This window comes from Nesoenas mayeri, assembly GCF_963082525.1.
Source record: "Nesoenas mayeri genome assembly, chromosome: 4".
Taxonomy (NCBI): domain Eukaryota; kingdom Metazoa; phylum Chordata; class Aves; order Columbiformes; family Columbidae; genus Nesoenas; species Nesoenas mayeri.
In genome coordinates, this window is record NC_137540.1 from 62,062,463 (window position 1) to 62,084,170 (window position 21,708).

A 21,708-nucleotide genomic window follows, 5' to 3' on the forward strand; every position below is an offset into this window, starting at 1 on the left:
ACCAGCGGGGAGCAGGTGAGTGAAGGATGTGAAGGGGAGCACCGTGGTGGGACTGATAAGGAGCGAGGGATCACAGCAGCATGGAAAAGAAGAGGCTTGGGGAGCTGGGCAGGACAGAAACCCATCAGCCCATGCTCACCCACCTCATATTCTTGCCCTAGGTTTTATTACCTCTGAAAGACAGTGTGAGCCTCCCAAGAACCATCTCACGACCTTTCCTCCCTTCCCATCTTCTGTGCAAACAAATCACCTGCAGCTTGTCAGCCTGGGCCATGTGTCCTGTAGGCTGAATATAACTTTTAAATAAATGACTTAGCTTGAGTTGAGGGTTGCACCTGTGCCTGTGTGAGGGAAGAGGTCCCCCAGAGATGCCTTATCTTGAGAAAATGCTCAAGAGCATAATGTAGCATTGCTGCTCCCTCTCATTTGGAGTAGCCTTTGTTTCACCACAGCTTTCATTTCAGGCTGTGCTGGCAGATGAGAGATGCAATAAGCCTTATTAAATTTCCATGATTTATATATCTGCAGCACATCGAGTCCATAATTAAGACAATGGGGTACAGAGGCCCCGGCTGTGATGTACAAATGGAGACTTTCACACATCAGATGAGAGAGATGTGTAAGGGAGAGAACACAAGTTAAAATCAAGACAGTATTGATCAGCATGTTGGGCGTATATATTACTATCTTCTTACATCTTTTGTAGTTACATCAGAAGAGAAGAGGATTAGAGTGGGTCCTCTGGTAACTTAAACTTGATTACTTTACTGAATTACAGAGGGATGTTTAACAAGAAAGAATCTGTTGGGAGAAAGATGGTTTAAATATAGGTGCCTGTGGTGGTGGAGGCTGATATTGTGAATCTGGAAAAAGAGAATGTGACCATGGTGAGGACGTGCTGGCACCTCTATGGAAAACTGGAGGAGGAGTCAGGAAGATCCTCTGACTGACCCAGTTAGGGCAGAGGAAGGACCAAATGACCAAACCGGGTAAATGAAGGAAAGATTGCAAAATGAAGAAGAGAGCTAATTGTCTTGAACGCAGCTGACAGATCATGGGGGATGGGGAAATAGCAATGCTCTGTTTTGGCTGAACACAGTTCTGGAGAGAATAATTTGAAAGTAATGAGAGCAGGAAGCTCATCTTTTACAAATAACAGATGCATACCAGATTGCAAGTAAAATATATTAATATCTATAAGATACATTTGTACACGATGAATACACCATAGACATTTTCTATAACTTTGGGATAAGCCGAAGAAAGAATTTAGGAGTGTGCGAATTAGCTACCTACAACAGAAAAATATGAAGGCAAACTTACAAAATAGCCATTTGCTACCTGACAGCAACTGGAGCCATTAAAGCAGCATCAAGTGAATCACCCTTTAAATACTGGAACATGGTGATAAGGTCTCCCCTAAGCTTTCTTTTCTCAAGGCTGAGCAAGCCCAGTTCTCTCAGCCTTTCCTCATATGGCAGCTTCCCAGTCCTTTGATCACCTCTGTGGCCCTTCTCTGGACCCTCTCCAGCCTGTCCATATCTTTTTTGTATAGTGGGGACCAGAACTGAACACAGTATCCCAGGTGTGCCCTGACAAGTGCTGAGTAGAGAGGGATAATGACTTCTTTGTTTAAGATGAATACTTCTCTTCAGCAGTTGAGGAGGAGCCTGGTAATACCAGACAGCAGTGTGCTGAGAAATGGGTGGCTTTCCTCTAGGTTTTAGGAAGGGGAAAATCTCCAAAGAAATGGTGAGCTCTTGTGTCAGGGAAAGCAAAATATGTCTTAATTTTTCCCCACTTCTTTGTGAACTGGGGACCCTATCTTGGGGTGCAAACAGGCAGGCAGTTTGGCCCCGCTGGACTTTGCAGCAGGAGCAGAGCATGGCTGCTTCGTTGTCTTTTGGAGGTGAATGGTCCTGTTGAGTTCTGTGTGCTGGGCAGGCTTCTCCTATGAGGCCTGTGAAAGGCACATCCCTCCCACATGGCCAAGGTCCTCACACCATGTGTGCTATGTGTCCTGAAGGTCAGATGGCCGGGCTTGTTGGCATGGCGTGTGTGACAGCCCATCCTAAGTGCTGGCAGGTCTACAGAAGGAAACAGGCATCAATCATGTTGTTATAGCAAGGTATGGGCCCCACAATGCCTCCTGTGACACGAATGCCTTTTGTGTCATACTGACACTGACACTCAGTAACCCCAGCTCAGATGTCCCTAGTGCATCTGCGATGACAACACGATCCTAGATTAGTACCATCACTTCTGGTTTTGCTCTCCCGGGGTGTTTCTCCACTCTGCCCCAGGCAGGTGGGTATCAGGACCTGGGGACACACCGGTGTTGGTGTCCTGCCCTCCTGGCCTTCCTCCACCCCAGCACGGCACACTTTGAGGGTGCTGAGAGGCCAAGCATCTTTGCACAGTGTTTTGGGTGGCACAGCTGGAAGCCAGGCAGCAATGTGAGCGATGAAGGGGCAGCAGGGATGTCATCTCCGCCTGCTCCTCAGGGTAGGGCCCTCCAGCAGCTGAGCACTCCCAGCTCGCCGTGTGTTACTGGGGGATTGGCTGTGGCAGAAAGATGGTGGCCATTCTCCTCTTCTGTGGAGCAGAGTGTGGTAAGGGCAATGTGCTGTGAGACGTGCGGATGTCCTTCTCCATGGCACGGCGTTCCTTATTCATTGCCATCTTCTTACCTCCACACCTGTTTGATTACATATTCAGTTTGGAAATACTGTCCTTTTTGTCCCCTTTTACACCATCTGTTGACACAAACCCGTGTGTGTGTCTGAGTAAGATCCAGCTGGCACATGCAGGAGGTGAATGCATTTACATCTCCCGAAATTGCTGATTCAGGGAGAGAAGGTAGGTGGGGGCTCGAGGGGGGGTGGGACAACGGGACACAGGACTCAAAAGACCCGCACCCTGATAGCGCCGCAGCTGAGAAGCCTATCATTGCCCTCGGTGATAGTGCCAGGCGTTATCAATGCACAGCCATCCTTTCACCCCCGCCTGCCCTCCCCACAGCCCGACGTGCCTGTTGTAATCGGGGGAACAATGGCAGAGGCAGAGTGCCCGGCACAAAGACAACAGCTGCACTCCCGGGTCAGGCTTTGCAGCCTCCCCACACAATGGCAATGTGTAACCCCATCCCACCGCCCGCCTCGGAATAATTTATTTATAGATGCAATATCTCTTTCTCTGGCCTATTTAAGAATGTCTTTTCATAAATGCATGGAAATTGAAATAATTTTCTGCTTTTTTCCCCCAAAGGTTAAGGTATCTGCTCTGTACAGATAAATAGCGTAATTTTGGAAGGGAAGAGAGAGAAAAGCTGTTGGAATATACGTAATAAAAGATGGGGAGAAGTTGATTCACTGTGATGAGTGCATTTGTTGTTTGGTTTTTTTTTTTTAATTAAATATATTTCATTATTGGTGTCTTTGTAATAACGGGCACATGTTTAAAAAAGGGAAAGAAATATTGAAGTAGGGGAAAAAAAGCCCTCTTAGGCAATGAATGCCAGCCTCTCCTCTGCCAGAGATGACTGGTTGCCTCTTTGGTAATAAAACCTCTTTCATGTGAACAAACTGTAAGCATGAGCATCTGCTCAGCATGGAGAATTTTCTACTATCCAGGAGACTGTGAGTCATCTCTCACATGAAAATATGGTCAGTTCAGCCCACTGCTTACTTTCCTAAATACAGTGTGTGCAGCATATATATTGTGTAAATGTGTGCTTTAACACAAGATCAGAAATGAAGATGATCACCTAGATCCCTAAAAAGAACTGAAATCAGTAAAATTATTTATTCTGATAACTTCTTAATGCCGGTAGTTTCAATACTCCCATCATATTTTTTAAGAGGAGCTCTTTAATAAAAATTTAGGTTTTTCTATACTTTCAGTACAACTAAGTTTGATTTTCTTTATCTAAATCCTGTGTCTGAATGCAGACAACTAGCAGCCTAGTGACAACACTTTCCTGTGCTAACCCAGTTGGTTTAGTGGTTGTGAAACCGGAGCCCTTCGCCCATGCACATTTTGTGTGCTTGTGAACATGTCTGCATAAGGAAAGCATGATTTCCAAATAGGAAAAAGCCTTGTTGCTGCTAAATGGCATCCAAACACCTCCAACAGATTTAGCAACCAACTGAAAGCTCCTGTATGCCCATGGGATGTGAAACACAATTTATCAGTAACTCTGGTATAAAAAGGATTTTTTTTTTTTCTTTTTTCAGTTATCAAACACCATATATAACATTATCAGCGGTTCTGTATAAATGCACGGCCTCTTTATATTGTCCTCTCTTCCATCTCCTGCAGTCCACAGGAAAAGCCTCATGACTGGCAGCTGGTTGGCTGCCCTATTATCTGAGCCTGCGTCCAGTCTGGCTAATTACAGTCACTGATTACTAAACACTGAGCAGCACTGTCACCTGCCTTAGCCTGACAGGATTATACCATCTGTGCCAGTATGGAAAGCTGGTGAAAGGTCACAAAAAGGGGCAAATAGCCCTTAATGGGAGGTAAATGTATGTTTACAGACGTGACAGCTGACTGTCATTAGGGCATATATACATATTCACAGCTGAAGATACTTCCCAAGGAAAAATAAGGGGCATAGGAAGTGTGACTTTGTCAGACAGTTGTTTTTTTTTTCTACTCCCAAAATAGGTGTCATTCACTGGAAAGAGACTAAATATGTTCCTGCCAGATACACTGAGGTAACATAAGACCAGACGTTTTCCCTCCTTACCTCCTCAGATCTTGTTGGCGCAGCAGCAGCCTAACTAAAATGTTTGTTAAAACTGACCTAATGAAACTGGTGCAAACCTTTGTGCAGGGAAGACTCTCTCCTTTAGCGAAACTGGTTGGATCTGTTCAGTTTGTGCTTGCAAAGGTACCACAATTAACGCAACTAGGTAATTGAGGACCAGGCCTGTTCTCCAGAGCAGGTAGCAGTGCAGGACCCATAAGCTGAGGGTTTCCCCTCTCCAGCACCCTGCTCCAGGGCAGGTCATGCCTCCTCTTACCTGCAGTAACACTGCTCCTTTCTACACGTCTTCTCTCATCAACTCCTACGCGCTGGTACCTGCCCTCTGCTCCACCCAAGCCTCTCTTATGGTGCTATTCCTCCCCTGCATGCTAGCAGAACTCTCCTCCTCTCTTTTCCCAAGTGCATGTGGCAGGGCAGCCCTTTCATGGAAAATATCTTGTGTTTCTCTTGTTTGCTTTATGTCCTTGTCTATTTAAGTTTTGATTCTCCAAAGGGAATTTTGCAACTTTTTCTATGTATCTGGGCTGAGCCCTTCTGAGATCAGAGAGGCGAAACATTTATTTGCTCCATCTTGTTGGATCATCCCAGCTCAAATCTGATACATCCTACACCTTGGAGGGTTATCTAAGTTATCGTGAAATCACCATAATTTGTTGGCTTGGAAAGTTCCCATTGCTTACAACAGACTCTGTGTAATTTTGTAGGCAGTATACACCCACGAGTATCCACAGAGTGGCCTAACTTGGTGTCTAACCCTGGGCCCCCTGGCATGACTTAGGACACTTATACACTCCCCTGCCCAGTTGCTGCCCCAAGTGTGGACTTTTCAAAACTTCTAGGACATAAGCTTGGGTATACAGCTTTCATTGACAATTAAGAAGGCTTGAGCTGTCACCTCAGGAGCTGGCATGACACTCGATCCTCCTGGGAGAAGACCTGCATCTTCCTGGTTGTGTGGAAGACTACAGATGTCACCATGACATCACCAAGGTCTTCTGCCATGGGTGCCTGAGTGTATTTGTTGCTAATCAGATTTCGTTGCAACTGTCAGTCAGTGCTCTATTAAAATCATTAGATTGAAGGAAGCTCAAAGCAAGGAAAACTGTCTGGCACAACAAGTCTGCAAGACAGTAAGGGTAAGAAGCTGCCATGGTCTCTCCTCTCCTCTCCTCTCCTCTCCTCTCCTCTCCTCTCCTCTCCTCTCCTCTCCTCTCCTCTCCTCTCCTCTCCTCTCCTCTCCTCTCCTCTCCTCTCCTTTCCTCTCCTCTCCTCTCCGCTCCTCTCCGCTCCTCTCCTCTCCTCTCCTCTCCTCTCTCCTCTTTTTTCTCCTCTTCTTGAGTATGTCTGGAGATGCCTGTCCAAGAGGATGGTGACACAGTCAGGCATGGTCACAGGTTTGTCTGTCTTTCTTCATCCACAGAGTGGAGACCACCACCATTTCCTAGGACCACTCAACCAGGCTTAGATTGTTGTCTAGTGGCAATGGTGGCTTCTGCATAGGTCCCCAAACCACGTTCCCCTCTGCATGGTTCTGCCATTGACCCCTGTGTAGGGAGCATCCTCTTTCTCACCGTATTCTGGCTGAAGTATGCAGAATTTTCAGCTGGAAAAGCAAGCAGTCTGTGCAACAAGGGGATGATTTATTTCAGCTAAGTCATGGTGTCACACACTCACTGCCTTGGTTTTATTCTTCCTTGGATTTCTTGTCTAAACTTTTTCTTTTGCTGTCAAATGTGTATTATATTTCCCCAGTTGCATTCAATTTGTCTGGTCATTATTTACCAGGTATTTTAGTGTGTGAATGTAAGATACATGTTTTACTGAAAATGATGACTATAAATTGTTTTGCATACATCAAATCACAGTTTAAAGAAAAACACCTGAATCCCCAAAAGGTGCGTATATAAGTCATAGCTGAAGCGGTCTTACTTTCAATGATGAGTGTAATCTTCTCAGAACTGAAAATGTAATTTATTTCATGTCAAATGGGTGACCAGCATTTGTCAGCCACTGAGTACAGGAATTTTTCAAAAGATATGAAATCAAGGTGTCTAATATTCTGAGTTCTCATACCTGACCTATATGCTTTCTTAACAGTTGCTCTGGGTTGTTTTGTTTTTGTTTTTGTTTTTGTTTCTTTTTTGTTGTTGTTTGATTGATTGGTTCATTTTTTTGTTTTTGTTTTTGTTTTTTGTTTGGGTTTTTTGTTTGTTTGTTTTGTTTTGTTTTTGTTTTTCTGTTTGGTTCTTTAAAATCGATCTTGGGAGCAGGCATGTCCAAAAAGCTACTTCATATACACATGTCTACATATATACATTCACTGGTCTGCCAGTGAAGTGGTATGGGCAGCATCTCCACCACAGGTCATGGCTGGGCACTGGAGCAGAGATTTATGGTGATGATCCGAAGGACTGGGAGGAGAGAAACAAGGTGAATTTCAGTGGCACAGAGCACATGCATTTTTTTTAAACCAAAGCTGAGAATTTCTACTGGAAACCAAAAAGGAGCAAAATTGGGTTGTGCTGATATACTGCAGTCATTGAGGTGCTACTAATGTGATGTAGCTGTGCAAATCAGAGGCTGGTTCTAAAACACACCATTTCCAGGACAGACGGAGAAGCATTTATAACTCCTTTATTTGTGACCAGCTACCATGTCACCACTTGAGCTTCCTCTGGGTGAAGGCACACAGGGCTGGTGCTGCCTACCAGCCGTGCTCAGGGCAGATATGCGCAAGCTGGAGCAGGTATGGAAAGCAGCAAGCAGGGGACCTGGCAGCTTAATTTGAGAGAGAGCTTAGGGAGTGTAGCTCATTTAGCTCCTCAAGACAAATGCAGAAAAAAAAATGTGATTGCTCTCTCTAAATTTATCAGCGGAGGCAAATGCCAGAGAGGCAGAGGAACTATTTAAGGTGAAGGACAATGTTGGCATAAGAACAAATGAGTGTAATCTGGCTATGAATAAATTTAGGCTGAAAATTAGAAAATGGTTTCTAACTAGCAGAGGAGTGAGTTCTCAGCTTTTTAATAGGTACTCAAGAAACCCAATTCCTATTCAGTCCAATTTGATAAGATTATTAAAAAGCTGCCTGTGATAGGAGAGGACTAGTCTACAGCTTAGGTCTTTGTCCCTGAGCACTGATGGATGCAGGTTGACTCAATGGGAATCCTGCCTCAAATATGCTTTATATGAATATTTTTCATTATATGAAGAAGTTTCAAAAGTTAGGACACAAATTGTCAAAGGGGTGACCCAAATTTTTGATTCTTTGAACTTCAAATGTCTCTTTCTGCTTCTTCTATGCACCTGTAAAATACAGAGGATAATTCCACCCTTTCTCCCCATTTAATCACACTGAGGTATTGTGAAAAGACCCTCACTGCGGTATTATGCAAATATAATATTTACTGTTTGTGTAGCACTCAGGAGTGCTGTGAGGATGAGTACCAAAGGAAAAAAGCTGTGCTGAAATTAATAATTTTGGCTGAACAGTGAGGTTTGAATTACATGTAGTAAATCATGCCTAGGGCAACACACAGAGTGAGAAGAAAATAAAATATTGAATAGTTGCTCATTAAGTGAACACCATCTATTCCGTGAACTGAATGAAGCAGGGTCCCACAGAAAATACGGTGTGTGATTTTGTAATTGAAGATTAGAAGAGGGCTGACTTAAGGTTGCATGAGCCTTTTCTTATGCCTTTCCAGCATGAAGGATCTAGGATTTATATATTTTTTTATGTGCAGCTGGCCACATTAGCTGTCTACATCTGCACGCAGCCCAGCTCGCACCCCATTTACAACAGGGGGGACTTTGTTTGTGCATGGTGTGGAGGTGGTTGTCAGACTGTGCAGGTTCTAGCATGATCTTTCTGCCAGAAGATGGGAGAGACTGCCTGGGCATACTTGAATATCCACCCGTCCTCCTCTCTCAGCAGCCTGGGTGCAGGGAGATGCTCCCGAGCATGCCGTGTGAATAACCCCCACAGTGCTCTGCCCTTGGCACAAGCAGACGGAGAAGAATGGAAGGGTTGCACGAGCTCACTCACAATCAGCCTCTCAGAGCTGGGCAGAGAATAGTGTTCTGTCTTGCAGAGAAACTGGAAATTTATTTCATCCCAGCTTGGGACTAACTCCACCTCTAGAAATTCTCTATAAATGCAAGTTGGAGGAGTGATTAAAATGTTGACTGTTGAGCCAAGAAGCTTGGGCGGCCTGGATGAACTACCTTCCCTGTGAATTTGGAGGTGTAAGTGGCTGTGTGCATGAAGTCGAGGCTTTAGGTGTGAAGCTGAGGCTTTGGGTGCCATCTCAGGACCAGCACACAGGCCACCAAGGAGGAGCGGGTATGGTCCCAGGAACCCCTGCCCGTTTCAAACCTTGCGCTTTTCTTGAAAACAAGAGCTTGGAACAAAACCTGAAGACATCAGCAAGGCAACAAGAATTTTGTCAATATTTTTCAAACTAGTTGCAGGACTATGGGCTATATGCTGAGCACGTGTGAACAGAGCTGCATGGTCAGTGCGAGTTATGACCATGCCAGGAAGAGCTGTGGCTGAACAGGTGCCCTGTGAGAGCTCACCCCTGGCCACATCAAAACTTGATACCAATACCTGTAGCTTTGTTCTAGCTGGAGGGTTTGGTATGCCATCACCAAATGCTGAAAACAAAAAATCTTGCGATTTTTAAAATGGCTTTGATGCAGAGGACAAGCTTCTAGCACCTGACTTTTCCCTCAGCTGAAATCTGATTGCCAGAATGGGGATGCTCGGCTCTTTCTGAACACCCTGCGTTTTCAAAGCAGGCACTAACAAAGGAAGCAAAAGCCTTAGCCAGTTCTGAGAATCTTGACTCAAACTCTTCAAAAATTATCCAAGAAGCAAGTGTTTCTCAGCCTTGGGAAACAAGGATTATTTATAGGCTCACCTGGAATACTTGGCTGGATGTTTTTTGTGTGAGTTGGTACAAAGGAGTCTGGTGTGACTGTACGTACTATACAAAGGCAGACACACCCTGCATTTAAAAGATTCCTGTTTTTTTGCAGTCAATCAAATTTCCATGTTCGTTTGTTGTAGTATGTACGTCTCTCATTACGTGCCGATGGCACATTCTTACCAACCAAAAATATTATCAAAAAACACAGAGCTATCTCTAGATCGAGACCTCATTTTTGACAGCAGTGTTTACTATTGAATCACAAACCACAGAAAACAGTGATTTGCACAAGAACGACTAATGCATAAGAAGTGTGCTGAACACTACTTTGGCACAGGAAGAGGGAAGGAAGAAAAACATATTTATGTCAGTAGTGGTTAAACGATAGTGCAAACCAGTAATTATGTGTAAATTATGACCTTGCCCCCTTGCAGTCAGCTCCTCAGTAAACATGACTGCATTTAATTTCTATCCTCTCAGCAATAAACATCATTGTGTTCGGAGCGAGTTCAGTGCTTCTCCTCACATATTTTTTCAATGAAAATCTGTGTTTTTAGAGATCAAAACCTTAAATGAAATGCTGGGCTTTTTCAGATTTTGCAGATTTTCATTTAAATATAACACTGGTGGTAAAATATTAGCTTTATAAATCCTGCTATCTTCCTTTACACTTTCTGTCACTAAAGGCATTACATACAAGGTTAAACTTTAGAGGTGTTTTTAAATATACATATTTTTCATTTTCATTTGACATTCTGTAACATTTCCGAACCTGGAGAAGTGCTGAAAAGTTGAAGAAAATAAAGTGATAGAAGAAAGCCCTAACTTGAATATCATGTAATATACATGGAAATAAAAGGAAAATATAGAAAGAAAGTGGGAGGAAAAAATAGGAGAGAAGCTCACAAAATTACATTTTAAGAAGTATGAGTAAAGAACACAATTTTTTTTTTAAATAGTAGAGAATCTCACTGAAGTGGAAATGACCTAATTAATGGAACTAATTTCAGCTTTTGAATATTTATGTTTTTTTCCATTTATTTAAACAATAACAACTAAATAAGAATTGAGCCTCAGTGCTTACATATTGTCATGCTTTTCAGTGTGACAAACTGTAGCTACACACAATTATCCTGTGCTATCGGTTGCCGAAGTGGTTTTCATTATTTCCTACCTTAAGCTGTCCTGTAAATTTGCTCTGCACTGTTAAGCAGATATCAAGTTGTGCCTAGAGATAGGAAAGCTGCTGATGAGCAAAGGGGATCTTAATAGCTAAGTTTGTTGATGTTTATATTAAACTTTAGAAACATTTTGAATAAAAGACAGAAATCATTCTTCCATGAACAGTCACATTGCATTTCTTCAGCATTTCCCCTCTAACGTCCTCACCAAGCAGAGAGACGTTTTCTTGGTTTCAGTTCCCTGGCTTGGGTTAATGCAGAGCATGTTTTGATGCAGAATTACCTGGAGCTAATCCCCTTGTGTTGGGCAAGCCTAAGAGTGATCGTGGTGTCTCTCGGGGAACCCAAGTGCCTTGGTGTCTGTACCTGCACCGCACATTCCTGAGGTTTCTTGTGGCATGTCCTGTGGTGGCTGAAGCAGCTCCTGCCTGACCCATCACGTTAATTCTTCCCAGGAAACTCCTCTGGGATCTCTTGTGGTCTCAGCAGATGCCACGGTGGCATCAGGCCGTGCCGGAGGATGTGCTGCCATGTTCTCGTGGACCTGCTGTCTGTCCACAGAGGTGACCCCCTGTCCCACCAGGCAGTGTGAGCCAGCAGCTCCACCACAGTAGGACTGGAGGCTTTTGTGGGTAAATGGGATTTAAATAATTGGCAGGGCCAGGAATGAAACCTGACTTAACTTGATGAAAGAGGAAATCTAGCTCGACTCCACACATGTGAAATGCTGCTCACTGATGTTTCTCCGCTGCAATCAGAAATGGGTTTACTCCTATGACCTACCTGGAGTTTGAACACACTTTTTCCCACTAAGACACACCTTTAAATGCTTTGCAAATATCAGCAAGCTCAGTTTCACAATGGGAGTTTCTGCTGGCAGCCGGGCTGCATCATCAGTTTTTGGATGAGGAAATTAGGCAGCACCGGTGAGTGGCTCCAGGCCACATTGCCGTGTCTGCGTGGCACTGGGAAGTGCTGCAGAAAGATAGTGAGGCTAGCACGGATTTATATCAGAACGGGGCTCCACCCCGACTAATTAGTTTGCTGGGGAGCAAGGTCTGTTCGGCAGTCTCTCTGCTAATGCAATCCTGCCTCCAGATGCCTCGTGTGGGGATCCCATGGCTGGTCTGCAAAGTGCTTCACATCCCCACGGACACTTTGCAGCCTCCAAGGACTTCATGAGGAGTGAAATATATTTTGTGGCATGAGGATAGCTTTCCTGAGAACAGGCTTCCTGCAGCGGCTTCAGAGCCGGGAGCTCAGGACTCCTTCATTTTTATTTTTAGTATTCATATGTTTGTTTATTATTATTTCTTTATTGAGCGACTACACACAAAAAATGGGGGGTAATTTAAAGGAACCAAACTCTAAAAATATGCTGTTGTAGTTCATTAAATAGTGAAGTCAGGTATTTTCTGTGACTCAGTGGCTGATTGTAAACTACCACGGAGGGAGGGAGGAAGGACAGGCCTGACTCAGCAAATGCCGGGGCCTTCAAAGGCATTAGAGCCACCGCCAAAGTGTTCCACCCTTTTTTTCCCTCTTCAGATGAGTCTTAAATATCTTAGTCTTGCATTACATTGTATATAAAAAGCATGTATGCTAGTGAATTGGCACATACAGAATAGAGAGAACTTAAACATCAGATTTTCCTAAAGGATTACGATTTGATTAGATCTGCATGTGCGCACCATTTCATCACCATGCAAGCAACAAAATCCCTTCAGTACAATTAAAACTCCTCAAGCTTTATTAACATGGTAGCTACAAACATTTCAAAATAAGAACTCTAAAAACACCCCTACCTGAATCTTAATAAAAAAAGTGTTTAGAACCCAAACACACGTTTCAGACCACAACTTCCAGTCTCTCAGCATGCCTCCAGGGCTGATGTGTCACTGTGATTCCTCAAGGAAATTGTCCTTGTGGGACTTCTTCACTGCAGGACAAAGTACTTTCTAAGTGGCCAAGACAGTTCCACATGCATGCTGCCAACTCATTTCATAATTCTGCCTCTGTGTAATCTTTTTAACTGAAAAGATAAAAATGTAGGGAGTTGGTCTGTGCTTAAAAAGTTTTGCTGGCATGGCAATGGTATAATTACAACAGCAAAATCCCTACTGTGAGTTCAGTCCTACCATCAAAAGGCCTTTTTGTTGTTATAATGTAATCTGTTCAGTGAACTGGTTTAATTCCTACCAGCAAAACAACTTTTTTTTTTTTGCTGGTATAAGCTGTTTCTCGGTTCAGGGTGTTGGCTGTTGCAGGACTAGTGCCGAAGTGCCTGGGGACAAGCCGCCATGTTTCCCCTTGCAGATGAGGACTGGGGCTCTCTGCACACCAAAGGGATTAGGAAGTGTGTGGTGTCTGCTGGGTCCAAAGGGAGTTCCAATCCACCTTTCAGTCTGGCTCCTTTCCGTGAGCCCTGTGTTTTAAAATCTGTGCTTTCACTCTGTGGATTTTCTGGCTATGACTGAGCTGGGCTGCTGGCACACAGCAGCACTTTTTCTGACATTGAAGGTATTTTTGCACTGTTATTGTGAAAAGTGATGATTTTTTGACAAGGCTATGAATTAAAACATTAGGTTCTCATCTCAGAGCAGGAATATGTCCTCCCAGCCCATCAGTTTTGCAGACAATATTGTTTTAATCCAGCTGTGGCCTCCAATATATGTCAATATACTGCATTTCAGCTGCCTGTCTGTGGTGGCTTGGTGGGTCCCAGTGCAAGGTGCCACTTGAGAAATGCAGATGCTCAAAATCAGGCTTTTCCTCTCGCTCATACCATCTCCACCCCTTGGTCCCTCCCTGCCGTTTTTGTGAGGCAGGGTGCATGTGTTTGCACTTGGTAGATCAGGGATGGGGTTTTTGTTGTCTTTCTCAGTCACACTGTTGCCATCCATTCCCCTGTCTCCCCAGGGATGGGAACTGGGCAGTGAGTGGTCCACAGGACAGTGATGGACCAGGCCATGGATAACATCTTTCCGAAATCATTGCTTACCCTGTGAGGAAAGGTACAGCCCCACCCAGACAGGATTTATGGCTTTTTCATAAATGCATGTGGCATGCTTGTTTTTATGCACATTCCCTCAGTTTTTCTTTTAACATAATTTCACTATTCTGTGCAACTGAAACCAGAAATAATGAATGCAGCAATGAGGGTTATATCCTTTTAGCCAGCACAACCATCACCTTTTTTTTTTTCCTTGAGAAACAAATGCTTCAACCTGTTTTAGCAAACCTCCTGGCCCTCCCACAGCAGATCACTGGAGCCATTTTCAGGGTATAGTATGCCAAAAAAAGCAGGGACAATCTGGAAGGAACAGGTGTATTGGCTCCTGTTGCTGCTTGAAGAGGTAAACACCTAATTTGCTGCTGCCACAGAGGAGGTAAACATTTAGCGCACAGAAAGTTTCATTCCCTCTGAGAAAGTCCCACTGGTGTTGACCTAAATAAATTTCAATAGTCAATTTTTAAATTCTTTTTTCTTTTTTTTTTTTTTTAAAATGACAAGCTTCCTCACCTCCATGGTGCTGATTTTGTATTGCAACTCCTTGCAAAAAGAAACTTTTTTTGTAAGAGGGTTGGACATTTTACTCCACGAGGTGGTTTTGTCTGGAAGGAACGGTGTTGAGGAGTGCCTGTTTGGGCTGACCTTCTTCATGCTGGTGGTGGGCTTCAGGCTTACTGTTCTCAGCTGGTGCTTTCCAGGAGATGGATTTCAGTCCAAACATTTATCAGGATGAGGGAAGATTAAAAAGGATAGAAGGTAATTTTTGCTCCTGATAAAAAAGGAATATTTGAAGAGGTATCTTTTGAAGACTCCGGAAATTGCAGTGTTTTGGAAGACTAAACAGACTTGGTGGAAATTTATGCAAAGCTAGTGGGTGAATCTGCTTTTTTAGTGTGTGTCTGGTGAAGCATCTGAACTGAGCCCGTCCTGCCCACCTCATGGCCCGCTCTGCACTCACTTCAGGCCCTTGGCGTGGGGCAACTGCTTAGGAAGACTGAAGAAGAGACAAGATTTGGATCTGGGGATGTCAAGACTGTGTTGGAACAAACCCAAAAAAAAACGGCACCATTAATATATTGCTCTTTTGTTTTACTTATTTAGTGCAATAAACCTGACCATTTCCGTCCTGGTAACTCTTTGTTTTCCTTAGGTTTCTTGGTCTCCAAAGAAGCTTCATTCATACTTTTACAGTACCTGCCTATGGCATCTCAGAGTTAACCATGTTCATGACTTTAAATATGTTTTTTTGTTTCTTTTCAGATAATGAAATGAAAATCGGGCCAAAAGCCCTAAACTCTGTCTACAGGGTTGTGCCTTTAGCAGTAGCTCTCAAAATCACAGTTCTCATTAAATGTGACCTGCAGCGGTTGTTGTTTTTGTTCTGATTGATATCTAGCTCTTGTCTTTTCTCTACAGCATTTTTCTAATTCCTTAGAGCGTGTCTGCAACAACTGAGTCTTTCTGAGGTTTGCATTCAATTTGCAAACTGTACATCTGAAGCTGAAAAATAAACTCCATATTTTTGTGGTAACGAGAGGTCTGCCAGTCCCCTTCAGAAACGACAGCAATGTTTTGTGGTTTGTTTCAGTTAACACGGGCTGCAGTCAACGTGTGAACCTTTTGGTGCCCTCATTGAGTGCACAGCCTCCCTCCCTAGATGAGTGTATCAGTGCAAGGCATTTATTTTTTTTTAATAACACCTGCAGAGAAGTGGAAAGCTCTCTGGTTTCTAGTTATGGCTATGTGTTTGTAAGACAACCATCCTTCAGAACATCTGTGAACAACTGTGTTTTCCACCCACTCTTGTAGCTGCTCAGGTTTAGAGCTCTGTATTCTGTTGTTAAAACTCTTCAAAGACTTCTTATGTCATGTCCACTGGGCACTTTTCACAAGCTTTTTGCTTTAGACAGCCAGTTTGTGGATTGGATTTTTTTCATAGTCCAGCATCCCAAGGAGATGTTGTACTCGTCTCATGCATGTTGGAGAAGGTGCGCTATAGATTGCTGTATCATTGCTGTGGTCAGCCTGTGGGCATTTTATTGCATTTTTTTTCTTTCTTTCTTTTCCCTTTTTTTTTTTTCTCTCTGAGGGATGATTTTTTTTTAAATGACTTTTTATTTTTTTTTTTTTTTAAGCTTTATCCTACCACTCGTTTCCAAAGCTGCTTAGACTCCTAAGCTTCTCTCTGTTCCCCAAATCACAGATCTCTTTATACCATCCAAATTTCTTTCATTTTTCAAGCTAAATACTTGTTTGCCAAGTAAGAGTTTGCAGAGCCAGGGTGCCCCTTTGGGAGTGTTGAACATGTACAAATGTCAGTATGTTTTCCAAGGAGTACCTGCCAGAGTCCTGCTGGTGCTCTGCTGCACCGAGCCAGGGCCTGGCACCAGACCTCTCTCCAGGTGTCCTCTGGCCGAGGCGGGGGGGTGGATTTACTTTTTGAGAGTATATCTATTTACTTCTAAGCAGTTCTGTTTCTCTTGCAGTGACTCCAAATGAAAGATTGTTTCTTTTCTCTTGCCTTCATCTATTTAGCACCATCCTCCTACTTTGGCCTGGAAGAAGGAGAAGTTGTCAGAGGGTGAATTGCCAACTGACTGCTCTTCCAGTTCTGTCGAGATCTGAAGTCCTTGTCCTGGGAAGATATTTTCAAACTCCTTCCCACTGAACTTATGCTCCCTTTCATTTATATACCACTGATGATTCCCTTTCCTTTCAAAAATGGTTATTTATCTGCACCTTTATCTGCATAGTCCTTTACTGAGGAATGGTTACTTCACATCTCTGTTAGACAATGTTCTTCTAATACTCATGTCATTTATCTGAAATTAGTTTACCTTTCTTTCATTTTCTAAAATATTAAATGGCCCAGAGCTATGACCTAGTCCCAGAGAAAACTCACTAGAAACATCACTGTCTCTCTGTTTCAATTTATCTTTTAAAACCTACCAAAGAACTAACTTATTTTCTCACTTAATGCATGCGAAACTGGGTTTGGTTTCACTCTTGTTTCCTCTGTGACTCAAAGCTGAATGTCTTAGAGAAATTCAGGATTATTATCTCAGTGCTGCTGCCTTTATTAACATAACTTCTAATTCAATTTTTAAAGTTATCGATATAATTTGATATAGTCTGCTTTCTACAAACCTGTTGTTCGGTGTTACTTCTACTATTAGCCTTAAACTCAGACCTTTTATCTGTTTTTCTGCTGTGCTCCTGGGGTCTCTGTCAGACCAGTAAGCTGGGCCCTTTGTTCTTGCAGTCACTGGAGGAGCATCAATTCTCTTCCAGTTACCTGCAACTTAATGATTGCTTTACTGAAAACCAGTGTTAAAGGTCTGATGGCCTTCTCTACCAGCTCTTAACACTGAGACTACAAGTTACCAGGACCAGTTCACTTCCATATGTTTAACCTTAGGTACCTCGATCTCACTTCTTCTACAGCATTTCTGCCTCCACTGCTGACTGTTCTACAGTTCTTAATGGTTCACTGATAATTATTTGTTGCTCTCAGCTTTCAATCTTTTAAAATTATTATCCATATTCTTATGGTTGTTTTTTCTCCTTTTTTAAGTGGGTGGACATCTTAATCACACTTTTTTTGTTGACTAGGGTAGTTTATTATTATTGTATAGTGTATATATATATTTATATGTAATAAAATTTATTTATTGTGGTCTTCTTCAGCACCTAGAAAAAATTTCTTAAGCATTTCCCAGCTATTATTGATATTCTTCTGTTTAAATTTACTCTTTCAGGTGATTTCATGCCTAACTATTCTTAGCTTTGTGAACTTGGAACTTCATAGAGCCAAGCATATAATACTATTTGCATGTAATTACATCTGTTAAATGACCTCAGCAACAGCCAATTTCTATTCTGTGATCAGTTTTTCTGTGGCAGAATGAGGTGTAAGGCAGAATTCCTTTCATATGGATACAATTCATTCTGAGCATGAAAACTGACACATAAGATGTCTTCAGGATACTCTGGCGTTGGCACCAAGAGACACCCAGCACATTTCACTGTGTTTGAAGCCTGTATTAGTCCAGCTTTTTGTACAGTTTGGGCAGATACATCAGGAAATGGGCACCCTGCACTCTGTTGTGATTGCCCCAGCTGCCTGTTACCTCTTCTCGTGCTTGTGCAGTTGGGGCACTCACGGCATCTCCTTCTCAGCTGTCCCTGAGCCAGATATGGAGGATGATATGGAGCCACTTTCTGACATTTGTGCTCACTGAAACCTTGCTAAATTAGAGGTTAATCTTGATTTTGAAATTCTTACTATGAGGATCTTTTTATCAGATTTCAACAAGATAAACTGGGGTGAATTTGTGCTCCTGTGAGTGTCTCGGTCACTTTTGTCCGTGGCTCATGCCCATACCGCTGGTGCAGATGCCACTGGAGAATTCTTTACCTCCAAGTCTCAAAGTGATGCAATTAATTTTGTTCCAAACCTCTTTAGCTGAAAAATATGTTTTTATCCCGCCTTTCTCAATTCCCATATTTTTATTAGCATAATGTTCTTTGGTCTAATCAGCAAGTAACCTGGAAAGTTGATTTCATTTCTACTGAAATGGGGGTGGCCTGAACTCTGCCAGTCCTTCTTGTTGTTTAAGGTAAGACCAAGTTCTACAAGTCCAATTGGATTAGATTCTCACTGTGTATCTACTGACTTCTTCATCAAAAAAACAGGAATTGTCCTGTGGATGATAGTCAGCATCATTACATACCTTCAGCTCAACTTCAGAGTTGATTAATTCTGTGTAATTTTAAAGCAGCAACTTTGTGCAGAACAATGTGATTATATAATTAGAAGTTGTATGAAGCACACAAGGAGACTGAATTAAGATGGAAAAGGCAACATCTGTTCCAGTACATTACAATTTTTGAATGCTAAATATATAGTGTTTACATCGATTTGGGTACATAGCATACCTATTAATGGGTTTCAAGCCTCTTCATTTTATATGTCCCTTTAAATTTTCATGTTGAATTATAAAACCTTTTAGCTGGAACATTTCCTAGAGACTCTCATAGACCCCTTAGGAAAAAACAAACAAACAAATAAAAAAACCCCAGAGATCCTAACAGGAGTATGTGCACTATCAGTCAGAAAAAACTGACATACAATAGGCCCTCACTCTGTTGTAGTGATAAAGCATTTTCTGAAAAACAGATAGAGTATTTTTCCTAAAGATCCTGGATTGGTCTAGTCCTGTCCAGGAGCTTGTTTTGCAGCTGAGCTCACAAATAAGTGTACTTTATCTCTGTTTTCCAATGGAGCAAGGTGAGGAATAAGTGAGGAAGCGGTGACGAGTACCCACTGCTTGAGATGGGGACTGTCCCATGGTGGTGGAGCTGGAGCCCTGGCAAAACCTCCCCATGTTCAATCACAGTAACTCAGCCTGGAGCTGAAGACGGTATTAATCACAGCGCATCCTTGTTGGCAGAAAGGGCAGGGGGAAAAGCAAGCACACTGCATCTCTAATACCCATTGATAATAACATGGGTTCAACCACAAGCGGAGAGAAGGTGGGAGAGCTGACAGGGGAGAGTTGAGAGGTCTGGAACAGGCAGGTGGTCGCTGCTGATGGAGCCAAAGACTTGAATTTCTGCCATTATATATGAGGGAGGCAGCAGCAAAGTGATTAATTTCTCTTTGGCAGGTGACTAACTCTATGTAGCTTCCAACAGAGGCTGCCAGAGCTGGACAGAAACCTGCTAAAGGTTCTCAAACAATCCAAATGTGGAGGCTGGATAAGGAAGCAAAAGTTTGCTTAAAAAAAAAAGCTTTTACAGTGTACTTGCAGGATAAGCTAGGTCCAGAGCTGATGGATGGCTGTGGGCAAGGGAGCAGTGTAATAATGAGCACTTTAAAGCAGAGCCAGGAACTCTTAAATTTTAATCTGAGGGCTCATGCCAATTCTCTCCCAGATCCTGGACAAGGTGAAGTCCGCTCCTGTTGAAACAACGGAGAGTTCTTGCGTTCCTTTCAGCAGGGCCAGGATGTCACTTGAAGAAGGAATAACATTGACTGGGAGGAGAGGAATCTGACAATGAATTAGTAACCTTCTACAGCAATTCAGCTATACGTTATTACTGCTATGAAACACATCAAACAATCCCATGCATAGAAAGTGGAATTTTATTTTTTTTCTGGTTAAAAACCAATAACAGAACCAAAAAAAACTTAGTCCAAACAATTGTCTTTCAAACACAGTTTGAAAGGCTCTGCAGGGCCATATGTTGCAGCGTCTTATGGCCCCATTACATTTCAGTGCTCCTCCCATAGTTGCTGAGCTGTTAACTTGCCAGAAATATGTTCAGTCCATCATAATAAAAAAGTATATATTTAATACCTTTTACCCTGCACTTAGCATGGTTGGAGATGCAGTTGCAGTGTCTGCCCCAGTGTTAGAAATTCAATTTTAGTGTGTTGAGCGGGGAGCAGAGCTGAGGACGAGTGCGATGGCGAGAGCAGGGGTGAGGGAACGGTTAACGCTCTGCTGGATGTTGGCTGGATTCCTGTGGGTTTTTTTGCACACAGGGCAAGGCTCCATTTCTGATGATGAGGGAACTGCTGATCACATCCCAGGCTAACAGGGACCACAAGTGCCTTATCACTGCCATGGGGTCACGGGCTTTTCTTGTGATGCCTGCTCATTCGTGTTACTGGAAAATGGAACAATTCCCTGTGAATTCAGGAAGTAATGCTAGTTTCAACTAAGCATACATCAAATGATTAGTTTCCTTGTTTTAGAAGGTGTCAGGATAGGTGTTTTTCTCCTCACAAGCAGGCTGCTCCAGAAACGACAAGGGCTAATGAACAACATGTCTCATAATATGTGAGAATTAAAAGTTTTCTGATCATCTGGGACTCTGAAACCACTCCTGCCCCCTCCTTTTTTTTTTTTTTTTTTTGTGGGTTTTGTGTCACATGGGTTTATATCCTTTTACGTTCACTTTAGCTTGTATTTGAGTATGTCCCAGAGTGAGAACCACAAGGCTGGATTTAGCTTACAATAGAAATGACATGAAACAGCAAAGCCTTTAACAAACCCCCAGTGTCACTGGGCATCCGTCTGTGTTTGAGAAGGGTCAGGCTGCTAAACTGCGTGTACCACAGGGCAATGGGGCACTGTGCTGCATGTGCACAGTAGCACAGTGTTAATGTTGGAACTGCAGCCAGACAAGGGTTTGGGTCAGTTACATTTCACAAACGTTAAACATAATTTCAGTAAGTCACAAATCTGATTATCATTGAAAACTGCAACTCTGAAACAGTTCAATATCCTGAAAAGAAGCTTATATGAAATTGCTGTTAGTTTAATTTTCACACAACTTATGCTAGGATTTGTGTTACAATCATAAATCATCAGGAAAGGGCAAGGTGACAAATTTTCCAGACAATACACAGTAGTTTAGGATAGAGGAAGCCAGGACTTAAATAAAATGCCCTTAATTTTAAGTGGATAATGGTGAGGTCTATTTCAGTTACTACCATTCAGACAAAAGAATCTTGGAAACAATGTAGATAATTTTCAGAGAAGTCTCATATTAGTTTTCAGAAGGATTATAAATGTAAGTAGCATTTTACGAATTATTAGAAAAAGAATAGAGGAATATAATAATACCACTACATAAATTTGTGTACCCACCCCATATGCTAGAAGTAGTTCTAGTCAGTCCAGTTCAAGAAATGATACAGCAGAACTGGGAAAATTTTGAAAACAACAACAACAAAAACTATAAGACAACCACAGTAGTTTGGTGCTCTTTGGCTTGGAAAAGATAAATTATGAA